General features: G+C 42.9%; 1 protein-coding gene across 3 annotated transcripts in view; it reads right to left on the bottom strand.

Moving 5' to 3' along the window:
* Positions 1–12,388, bottom strand: part of EXOC6B (exocyst complex component 6B) — a 624,123-nt gene that overhangs the window by 145,115 nt on the left and 466,620 nt on the right. The window lies entirely within an intron of this gene.

The following is a 12,388-nucleotide window of genomic DNA, read 5'->3' as shown; positions in this document are numbered from 1 at the left end:
CATTTGGTCCAACATGTCATTCAATGCTCTAGTTTCTTTATTGATTTTCTGCTTGGATGACCTGTCTATTACTGAGAGTGGTATGTTAAGATCCCCTACTATTAATGTATTCACAACAATATGACTATTTATCTTGACTAACAGTTGTCTTATGTAGTTGGGGGCATAATATTTACAATTGTTAGATCTTCTTGGTGGACAGACACTTTAAGAATGATGTAGTGTCCTTCTTTATCTCTGACTACAGTATTTAGTTTAAAATCTAATTTATCTGATATGAGAATTGCTACCCCAGCTTTCTTTTGAGGCCCACTGGCATGAAAGATGCTTCTCCATCCCTTCACTTTCAGGCTGGGTGTATCTTTAGGTTCCAAATGGGTCTCTTGTAGACAGCATATGGAAGGGTCCTGTCATTTTATCCAATCTGCAACCCTGTCCCATTTTATGGGAGCATTTAGGCCGTTCCCAGGAGAGTGATTATTGATATGTTTTTATTGATATCATGTTGTCTGTGAAGTCCTTGTTGCTATAGATTGTCTCTGTGAATTTCTATGTCACTCTTGGGTTCTTCTATTATAGAACCCCCCTTAATATCTCATGCTTATGGATAAGAAGAATAAACATTGTTAAAATGTCTGTACTGCCTAGAGCCATCTATACTTTCAATGCCATCCCGATCAAAATTCCACCGGCATTTTTCAAAGAGCTGGAATAAACAATTCTAAAATGTGTATGGAACCAGAAGAGACCCCGCATGGCTAAGGAAATGCTGAAAAAGAAAAACAAAACTGGGGGCACCATGTTGCCTGATATCAAGCTTTACTACAAAGCTGTGATCATGAAGACAGCATGGTACTGGCACAAAAACAGACACATAGACCAGTGGAACAGGTTATGGACCCATAACTCTATGGTCAAATAATCTTTGACAAAGCCGGAAAAAATATACAGTGGAAAAAAGACAGTCTCTTCAATAAATGGTGCTGGGAAAATTGGACAGCTAAGTGTAGAAGAATGAAACTCAACCATTCTCTTACACCATACACAAAGATAAACTCGAAATGGATAAAAGACCTCAACGTGAGGCAAGAATCTACCAAAATCCTAGAGGAGAACATAGGCAGTAACCTCTTTGACATCGGCCACAGCAACTTCTTTCAAGACATGTCTCGAAAGGCAACGGAAATAAAAGCAAAAATGAACTTTTGGAACTCCATCAAGATCAAAAGCTTCTGCACAGCATAGGAAACAGCCAATAAAACAACCCATGGAATGGGAGAAGATATTCGCAAATGGCACTACAGACAAAGGGCTGATATCCAAGATCTATTAAGAACTCCTTAAACTCAACACATACAAAACAGACCATCACGTCAAAAAATGGGCAGAAGGGGCGCCTGGGTGGCTCAGTGGTTTAAGCCGCTGCCTTCGGCTCAGGTCATGATCTCAGGGTCCTGGGATCGAGCCCCGCATCGGGCTCTCTGCTTGGCAGGGAGCCTGCTTCCCTCTCAGTCTCTCTGCCTGCCTCTCTGCCTACTTGTGATCCCTCTCTGTCAAATAAATAAATAAAATCTTAAAAAAAAAAATGGGCAGAAGACATGAACAGACACTTCTCCAAAGTAGACATACAAATGGCTAACAGACACATGAAAAAATGTTCATCATCATTAGCCATCAGGGAGATTCAAATCAAAACCACATTGAGGTACCACCTTACTTCAGTTAGAATGGTCAAAATCAACAAGACAGTAAATAAGTGTTGGAGAGGATGCGGAGAAAGGGTAACCCTCTTACACTGCTGGTGGGAATGCCAGTTGGTGCAGCCACTTTGGAAAACACTGTGGAGATTCCTTAAGAAATTAAAAATAGAGCTACCCTATGACCCTAAGATTGCACTATTGAGTATTTACCCCAAAGATATAGATGTAGTGAAAAGAAGGGCCACCTATACCCCAGTGTTCATAGCAGCAATGGCCACAATTGCCAAACTGTGGAAAGAGCCAAGATGCCCTTCAACAGACGAATGGATAAAGAAGATGTGGTCCGTATATACAATGGAGTATTATGCCTCCATCAGAAAAGATGAATACCCAACTTTTATATCAACATGGACGGGACTGGAGGAGATTATGCTTAGTGAAATAAGTCAAGCAGAGAGAGTCAAGTATCACATGGTTTCACTTACTTGTGGAGCATAAGGAATAACACGGAAGACACTGGGAGATGGAGAGGAGAAGTGAGTTGAGGGAAATCGGAGAGGGAGACAGACCATGAGAGACTATGGACTCTGAGAAACAAACTGAGGCTTTTGGAGGGGAGGGGGGTGAGGGTTGGGTGAAACTGGTGGTGGTTATTAAGGAGGGCACATACTCCATGCAGCACTGGGTGTGGTGTATAAACAATGAATCTTGGAATACTGAAAAGAAATAAAAAGAAAGGGTGAAGTAGAACTTGGGAAAAAAAAAAAAAAAAGAGAGACTCTAACCAGCTCCCTGCTAACTACTGGGAACAGATCCTAAGTCTCTGGATTTACTAGGATCTTGCCTGTATAACTTGTTTGTCAGAGCCAGTTTTTCTTTTCCATGGGATAATATTAGCGAATGTTACAGAATAAAATGTGAAAAGGTAACATCAGAAACTTATCTAGGAAAGTGAACTGTCCTTTCATACCAATGCTATCCAGAAGAGCTTCATGCCCAATTTCAACTTCATTTCATGTTAAGAATCCCTTATTCATATCTTAGAATGTTATACTATCTTTCTCTTTGGCCACAACCTCAATGAGTTATTTTGCTCTTGAAATCAAGAAAGACTAAGAAAGAAACGCTCTAGATTAATCAAGAAGGAGCTACTTTTAAGAGATGAGAAGCTCACAGATCTGAGCGTGCCGCCATGCCTGAAATTGGTCCTTTTGCAGCTCTCTGTCTGATGATATGCGCCCTACAAATGGCTCCTTCCTGCATACAGCTGTCTCAGGGGATCCAATCTTTCCTGACTGTACCTTTGCCTCCGTAACTCGCTCACTCTAGTTTGTCTCCCACCAAAGTTCTTCTTTCCTTTGGTTCCTGTTCCATTTTTGCTTCTCTCTTGATACTTAACACTTTTGACTGTCTTATTGGTTCCCTACCTTTATCGTAGCTGTCTGGTTCCCCTTTTCCAATCAGTCCTATCTCATTTCTTTATGCATTTCTAAGAACTTGCCTAGAAGGAGGGTTTTAATCTTCATATCAGGGTTCTAGATGTTCTTTTGGTCCTTGTTCCCCAGGAGCCTATGCTCGCAACTGTGGCTCCCGGGTAGCGAATTCTCATAAAGCTAAGGGGCTTCTTTCTTGGCAAATTGAAATATGCCCCAATTCCCTCAATCTAGCCCTTTGTTGTCACTCTCTGCTGCCCTCCAGCGGTTGCTGAGAGGTTGCAGTGGTTAGTAGTTAGATCCAAGGCCTGGCCCTTTTGCCCTTTCCATGGCCTGTAAGTGTTCACTAGTAGCACACTAAAGACATTGCAGTTTCAGAGATAAGATTTGTGTTCAGAACCTATCAGGCTTTAAATTCTACCAGCACTACTGCAACAGCCTTTGATACCACTGTTACCCCCAGAGAAATTCATGGGCGATGACTCGTCCTTTCTTCCGAGATGGGACTATCTCAGAAATTTACCAATTCCAGGTTTGTGGGTATGCAGATTCATGCTGCGTGCTGAGGTACGGGAGAAACCTGAATTTCTGAGGCTTGGTTTGCTGGGAGAAGAAGAGAGCAGTACAGAGCTTTGCACGAGCCCAGGTAGCATGCCTCGTGGCTGACCTTGGTCTCTCCCATGATATAGCACTGGAAGATCACCAACGCTGTCCACAAGCAAAGGGAGAAACTGCCAGGTGGCTTTTCCTGCACTTATGCTTACTAGCTCGTCCCACAAGAGCCGAAATGGAATGAAACTCTAGCCTCTGAGTAGATGACTTTGCTCTGAGGCTATCCAGTGTGATGTTGGCAACAACGTATTTTAAAAGTGACAGTCATTCTATTGGAGCAAAGGGGTAGAAGGTTGTTGCAGACTAGACTCACACTTTCAGAAAAAGTCCTTCTAGCATCTGCTGCAAGGGCTGTTCGATGTTCTGCTGGAACTCCTAAGTGGCAGAGCTCTGCCTCTGGGTTAAAGCAGGAAGTACTAGACAACTCTATTGACCAAACTTTAGATTACACTTCCCACCTAACCCAAGACTGTGCCAATATGGGTTGACGGCAACAATGGATAATGTTAACCAGGGGGGTGATGGCGGAGCCATGAATCAAAGGCCAAACCCAATTCATGGGAAAATATATCCAAAATCTGGTGTTTTGTTTCCTGCTAGCCAAAAGATTATCCACAACTACTCCTAACTAAAGGTCCTTCGCCGACTCCTTGTCTCCACATAACTGCCATTATGTGGCTTAAGGGTCCTGACAGGGCCCATAGTGCCAGCCATTCATGAGTCAGCAGTTCTAGACACACAAACTCTAAAAGAGAGGTTCCTCAAAGAGGCTCAGAAGCTACCTCTTTAGCAAGCACAAATGTGCAAAGAATCAAATGTTTGCCACCCACATTCCTGCTCAGTGGTTATGCTTTCTCTCTGAGGAAAAGCAAAGCCCCTGGAAAGTACAGAGGGGGTACTCATCAGACCTTCCACCTTCCTTCCAAAGACCCCAACTATTCTCCGTTGTGAAAAATCAATGAGGAGTCTACCTCTTATAAACTAACATGGTCTCATCGTGGTTGGCATCCACTACTAATATTTGCTCCTTCTCTGATTTTCAACCTCTTGAAACAATTCTATGAGACTTTAAGAAATCAGACTTCCAAATTGCTAAAGCGATTTCCATAGCGAGAGGATAATGAATAGAAAATGGCCTTCCCAACATGCTGTGATGTCATTTAGCCCATTAAGATGTCTGGGTTTTTTCCTAGCATTTAAATGACATCTTACGTGATTTTTTTAATACCAAAGACTTGTACTCTGCTTGGATATTATTTCATGATATCCAGGTCTGGAAAAAAAAAATGAATTCTGTGTTTTTAAAAAAAAGCCCGGAGACAGAGTTTCTGCGCTCTCTTCCTCTCTAGTTAGAAGTTGGTACGAGGTGAGACAAAGTTTCAGCAGTTTTAGAATAGACTCTCTTCCAATCAACGAAAGGTGTTCAGTAAATCCCAGGACGTGTTACATATTACTGGCAATTCCTTCTATGAATGTACCATGATGGCCCAGTTATAATACCCCAGGCAAGGTAAGGAAAGAGACCTTACTTACAGCGGCTGCAGCAGCATCCCAGTGGCTGAAGACCTCATTTACCTGGGCCCCATCCTGTGTGTGTGCAGATCCAGCCTTGACTTATATGAGGTCAAAAGTCTAGCTCAGTGGGGTCTATTCTCAGTAATGTTCCTTCTTATATTTTTTACAGAACCAGACCCAAAGGTGTTAGCTTTCCCCTGCTCAGGAACAGAGCTTCCTCTGAGGTTAAAGGTATCATTCTAAAGGTTACTTCTGTCTGTCAAAACAACTTGGACCAAAGAATTTTGTCACAACAACCACAAAACCCTGCTTTCTAAAACCAAAGGACAGCCTTTCGAAGCATTTCAGGCTGACCATCTTATTTATGCCAGGCTGCCAAATCACAGCTACAAGTTCTTTGCTGAAAGTCTGTGTATCAGTATACGACAGACTTGGCCTTGCCCTGGGGATCTTGCCAGAGCTCTGCAGCTATCTCTAAAAGTGACCAATATAGCATCAATAAAAAAAAAAAAAAAAAAAAAAATTAGCTCAAGTGGCATCCCCTTGGGGGACACTTGAAGGGAGATTCTGGCAAAAGCAGGATGTTGAAGAGGCCTGCTTTATAAGCACAGGCAACTACACAAGAATGGGAGCTCCACAAGGGCAGGGACTATGTTTGATTCACTGCCCTGTACCAAGTTCACCACTAAACGCATTATAGCAGTGCTAGACATAGTGCTCAGTGAATGAATGAATGCTTCCTGATTGGGGAGGTCTAGAGCTATATCTAAGTGTTACCTATGCCTACATTAAAACATGGACTATGGTCTTCAGGAAACTTCAGTAACTCTGTATCGGTAAGAGATCTGTGCAGGCAGCCTGATATTATTTCTTTACCTTCCTCTAACCACCCAATGTCTTCGGGATATGATGACTCTGGATTTCATCTCCTAAATGACATCTAACCACAGAGACATGCTACCGTACCAGTAGTGCTGACGATCTCTTAGAAGATAATGTGCTGAATGGCTTAACCCATTCCTTCTGACCCCACCAAACGCATCAGTCATAGCAATGACATCTTTCAATTCCGTGAGTCATCAAGCTGTTTGATTTCTGACCCTGGTGCAGATGACTCTCAATTTTGCAGGCCATTATTTATTCAAGTTCATACACAATCTGGAGGTCAAAAGAACACTTCAAGTGAGCACTTGGAGAGTCCTTCTACTGACAACACTACTGGTCCAAGACACGTTACCACCAGTGGATTTGGGGATTTGCATACCACCCTGTCTTCCTCCACTAAGAACATCCTTTCACAAAAACATTCCCTTATCAACTCTCCGCACACCTCTAATTTTCCCTACTATTACTTCTTGGCAACAGCTGGGAAAACTACAGGCTACCCTCCACCCCCCCCCAAAAAAAACCCCAGGTTACACTCCAGCAGGTTAAAAACCAGTATGAAGAAGTACATGTGGGAAATGGCTTTCTTTGTGTTAAATAGAGCTTAACCATTGCGATGAAAAAAAGAAGCCTGCCACCGAGGCCCTGTAAGATGTGGGTCTGCCCTACCCTGACCCAGGCCTCCTATGCAGTCTTCTAGTGTGGGCTTGTTTAGACTGGTTAGGGAGAAACATTTAAAAAAGAAAATCTATTTACTATATATTATTTTGTTATGTGCTATATCACACAAACTCAGTTTTTGCATCAATGGGTATCCCACAGAGGTTAAAACATAAGTGGTTATTAAGAAAGATTGTTCCACAAGAGCCAGGGTTAGTCAAGCAAAGGGGGAATGTTCCTCTTCGTGAGAATGTTGCTCATTAGACTTGTTGGCCGGGCAAAAGAAAAGAGTAAGCAATTTGATTCCAAAAGCGAAATTTCATTGACTAGGATCAAGTTAGGATGGGGAGTGGGAGGGGCAGCTGTACATGGTTGGGCTCTTGAGCTCTTCTCAGGTCTGCACACCCAACAGTAGCCAATAGGACTGATTTCGCCCATATACCTCTAACAGGACTAACATCGGAATTCGTTCAACATCTCCAAAGAAATATACAATTATTTCTCTCAGGTCCTATAGTTGTTTTTAAGGCAAGTTAAGTGCCTGCAATGGAAATGCACCGTGTTTACTTTAGACTGAAGGTTTAGAAATTGGGGAATAACTGGCCTAGGGGGAATGTCACCAGCTCCATCTAAAAAAAGCCGTAGATATCTTGGGATGGCTTTGCTGTTAAGAGTCGTTGCCAACAAGCTCTATTCAGGAGATCTGATGCAATGTCACAACCTGGTTCATTCAGCGCTATAAACACTCAGGATATCGGAAGTAAATAACAGTCAAGGCCAAGGAACAGAAATGTCACTGAAGAAAAGAACCCATTCAACTTTTCCTGTTGGTCAAATATGTAAGGTGAACAGCCAGAGATTAAATGAGTAATGTAAATAATTAATTAATCTGGGGAAGTTAAGATGCCCTCATGATGAATGTGAGTAACAGAAAAGTGAAATGTTCCAGGGTGGCCCACAATAAGCAGGGTTTGATGAGAAGTATAGGACATTAAAAAAAAAAAGAGGTCCATGAGGAAGCTGAACAGTGAAAGGAAAGAAGAGGAGAAGTTAAGAAGCGGAGGGTTTAAAGAGATTAGTCTAATTCTTTTAAGATTTTATTTATTTGACAGGCAGAGATCACAAGTAGGCAGAGGCAGGCAGAGAGAGAGAGGAGGAAGCAGGCTCCCTGTGAGCGAAGAGCCCGATGTGGGGCTCCATCTCAGGACCCTGAGATCATGACCTGAGCTGAAGGCAGAGGCTTAACCCACTGAGCCATCCAGGTGCCCTGAGATTCGTCTAATTCTTAAAAGAAGTAAAGATAGTTGGGATCCTGGTTAAACAGACCCCCCATCTGTTTTTAAACAAAACTTAAAACTGGCTATTTTCTATGCTTAAAACACTTTCCTCCCTCACCAATGCCTGGATTTCTTTCAGTTTAACTTTCTACTTTTCAAATGATTTTATATATTTGATGTATATGAAATATATAATTTTATATATTTAAATGATTTTAAACATTTTATAACTACTTAGGCTCACAAAGACCTCTCCACTCTAAGGCCTCTTTCTGCATTTATAGATACATCGTTTGTATAAAGGTCTTCTATCCCAACCAGAGGATAAGCTGAAGTCAATTTTTCCACATCCTTGACTCTGGGCTGACCGTGTAACCAGCTCTGGACAACAGAATGTGGTGGGAATGAGGGCTTGCCAGTTCCAAGGGTAGACCTCAACTCAAGCAATTTCCCCTTGCTCTCTTGGAACCTGCCAATATGTTAAGTGATCCAGCCTGGGTTAGGCAGTTGGTGGATGAGAGATCACAGGGAGCAGAGAAGAGTCCGCCTAGCTAAGGCAACCTAGACCAGGCAGCCCCTAGCCAATCTAGCCCCTAGCCAATCTGACCTCAAAGTATGATGAGTGAGCCCACTGAAGCTATCCTGATTGACAATCTGTAGAATCTCGAGTTAAATTAATGCTCCTTCTATTAAGACAACACATTTTGGGGCACTTTGCTATGCAGCAAAACATACTGAAATAATTGAAACATACACAATGCTCCATCCTTCCAATGTAATACTTATGACAGTGTGACTTATATTAAAATTAAGTATTTGCTGGTCACCTCTTTGCTCCTGGGGGACAGAGACTGTATTATATTCATTTGTGGATTCCCACCGCACCTGGGTTGTGCATTTGTTCACAGGAGGCACTCAGTGTGATAAAAGAAGTTGAAATGAACATCAACTGAAGTTCAAATTCTATTGTTCATCAGCACTATGCACTTACTGCTTATCAACAAAAGAAAAACACCAACCGTAGCATCGTTAAAGAATCAGATCACTACCGAGAATCTAGCATTGGCCTTGTATTGCAATTCCAGTTATGAAGCATTCAGGGCTGGCAATTACTAGGACTTGGGGTGCACACACCACTTCAAAATCGTTCATAAGTGAGCCCTTTAAGGCGTCCTTGTCAAGATTTCACACTGACCCAAGTCTGGATTTTGACAGAAATCTGCACGTATATTTGACATATGAATGTGAAGTCGTACTGCAAACCCACTTTTATGAACTTGGAAGTTTAGAAAACATAAAGTGGCAAAGGAGAATTTGATTTGTACTGTCTAATTAACATTATGATTAACAGCAGGTTTTCTATGCCCGGAAGTCTGACAAACGAGAGAAGGACATTCATGTGCATCAACTACGAGTCGCTTCGCACGTGTGAAATATCGTGAAAGCTTGTGTATTCAAAATGTCATTTCACTCTTTACCTCATGAATTAGGAAACTGAGACTAGACGGGACAGGTGGGAAAGGATGAAGAGTTTTGCCGTCCATATCTGATTTGCTTCCTAATTGAATTTCTGGAGCTTTTAAATGACACTCTGCTATTATGAGATGATCTCTCATAGAGGTGATCTCATCAAATATTCCATGTGTTGATTAGTTTAACAGTTCCCGTTCACTGACAGTGTCTGAGACAGTCTCAAGCGAGAGAACAGGAGAGTATGCTCAGAGTGAGTAAGCTCCTAAGCCGGTGAGGCACATACAGATGATGACAGCGAAGGAGCGTCCTTGCTGTCTTGTGGCTGTGCGGTCCTCCACCGGCCTATATGCTGGAACCTGCCCTAACTTCCATTTCTCCCTCTAACTCCCGCCCTGCCTGTTGAATAGTGCCACCACAGACTAATAAAGGACATAAAGATGAAATCAGTTAATAAGCTGCAACACTGAATCAGGACCTAAAGAGGTTGGGCCCAGCTGGAAGGATACAAATCTATGTTGTCAATAATATGAAAGAAAAATTAAATCAGCTGTATAAGGGACTGCATGAGGCCTGGGTAAGCATGCTACACAAAGGTCCAGTTACTTAGCAGAGGACGCTCAGTGAATCGGGAGAGGAAGCCTGTCCCCCAAACTGGGAAGCAGGAATAAAAACATAAAGAATCAGAGGGTCAGAGTTAAGTGAGATAGATTTCAGCAACTTAAGAAATAGTTTCCTAATAATCAGATTGTCCGATGGCGGCCTATGCTGCTTTGGGGAGGTGAGTTCTCTTCAGGGGGGATATGCGAACACACTCTGGGGTGCTATACAGGGTTTCAAGTATCAAGCCAAAGGTTATACTGCGTGATTTTCGAAATTGGCCCCCAACCCCAAAATTCCGTAACCCTATTACAGGATTCCAAAGGGAACATGCAAAAGGACAATATACTCAAGGACACTTAATAGTGCTTCACTCAAGATCAACCTATCTCTTCTGGAGACACACTCCAAGGTCCTCTCCTTATGGCCTGAGCATCTCCACAGATCGGAAGAGGTCTCCTTCTAAGAGGACGCTTGTGTAAAATAAGTTATGGGAATGACTAAGAGGGACTGTAAAGAGATTAATATCTGCAGCCTGGGCTGTGGAGGGATCATTTTCCTCACAATGATTCAACCTATTGGGGCCTGCTGCTCCCGAGCCTCAGCCTGAGACCTGGGGAAGTTCTTCCAGATGATCTAGGTTAGAAAAGTTTAAGCTGTTTTAACAGAGACAGCCGTAACTAGGAATCAGGTGATAGATTCAATAAGAAGAGGCATACTCTTCTTAGGATTAAATTTTGGAGTTCTCGTTTCTCCTGCTAAAATTTCATAAAAGGAACTCTGAGAACAGAAATGCAATGGCAAACAGGAACTTAAGGGTAAACAACAGCGCTCGCTGAGAGCTCACAAGAATTTGAGCATTCTTCCCCGGCACAGATACATCCTATTTTGGCTGTGCTGTCTAACGCACTCCCTTAGTTAACATTTTCTGCGAACGCTAGTCGCTTTCCATAGGGACCGAAACCACAAACTAGAGAGAGCAACCATGCTTCCCTCTCATCAACAGCGAGAAAGGAAAAATTTTTCCTTGGGTATGTCTCTCCAATGAAATTCAGCGTCTGCTTTCCAAGAAAAGCCAATTGGCTCAGAAGTTTCTGAGAAGAAACAGGGGAGAAAAGTGGAACAGACAACACTCCCCAAAAGCCTAAAGCAAAAATCCCAATCTTTCAGTCTCACATCTACCAAGGGCTTAAAACCTGTCTCTGTTGAGTGGCTGAATCCACAGGTGGAAGGTCTTAAGTGTGGAGAGAGATACTCAGCTCCATTTGTGACCATGCTGGGAAAGCCTTTATGTGTAGGAGAACCCCCCACCTCGGCCCCCAAATATTAAGTTGACACACGTTTCTGGGACACGGCCTGAATCCTCAAACTTTGGCGGGTCTATAGAGACACAATTTTCTGTTTTCTGCTTAACAGGGCTTTCCAGAATTGTCATCAGATGACAGATTACACCACCCATCCACAAGGATGCAGGGGTAGCTCAGGCCATCCATTATGGGTTAAAAGCTGTTCCGGCATGAATCGAGTCACAGTGGTAAGGAGACGACCAATACAAGGGGTCCTATAGCTTTAAGAAATACTCTGGGCATCTAAAAGTTTTCAGAATGCAAACTATGTCAGCTCTGAAAACAAGAGGCACTGCATCATTATGGCAGGAGAAACAAAGCCAGCCCCCTTTTTAAAACAGACAAAAAAAAAAAAAGATTGTTTTAATAGGAGAGAAGCATCAGTCATTGATTCTTACTTCATTCACACTTTCTATCCAACCCCATCCATCTTCAGAGTGAAGAGATGACAGAGCCCAGTTAACTCTCTCCCTCTTTCGGCCCCCGCCCATCCTGTTCCTCTCCACCCAAACCACCAAGGCCCACCAACCTACCCATTTCAATCTGCAAGCCTCAGCCCTCCAGAACAACTCTTTCTATCCGACGGGCTTGTGAACCTCGGATATGGCCGAGTACCGGCTTTCATCCACGTTACTTTAACAGGGTTGCCCGCCGGGTTGGCAAGACCAGGTCGGGGCCTTTGCTAATCTAATCACCTTCTAAAACCACCACTTAGTCACTCATGGCTGACCACATTCTACAAAGGAGGGGATGGGAAGACGTAAGGCAACAGAAAAGAGTCAACAAGCCAAATCAACAATCCACAACGGAAAACATTTCATTTTCCTTTACATGCTGCCGCCCTCATTCTCTCTGCAGACAAAATGTCCTCCGGACAGGCAGTCTCTGCA

Source organism: Meles meles, chromosome 15 (assembly GCF_922984935.1).
Source record: "Meles meles chromosome 15, mMelMel3.1 paternal haplotype, whole genome shotgun sequence".
Classification (NCBI taxonomy): Eukaryota; Metazoa; Chordata; class Mammalia; order Carnivora; family Mustelidae; genus Meles; species Meles meles.
Note: the sequence above shows the minus strand (reverse complement) of the source record. Positions and strands in the feature narration are given on the sequence as shown.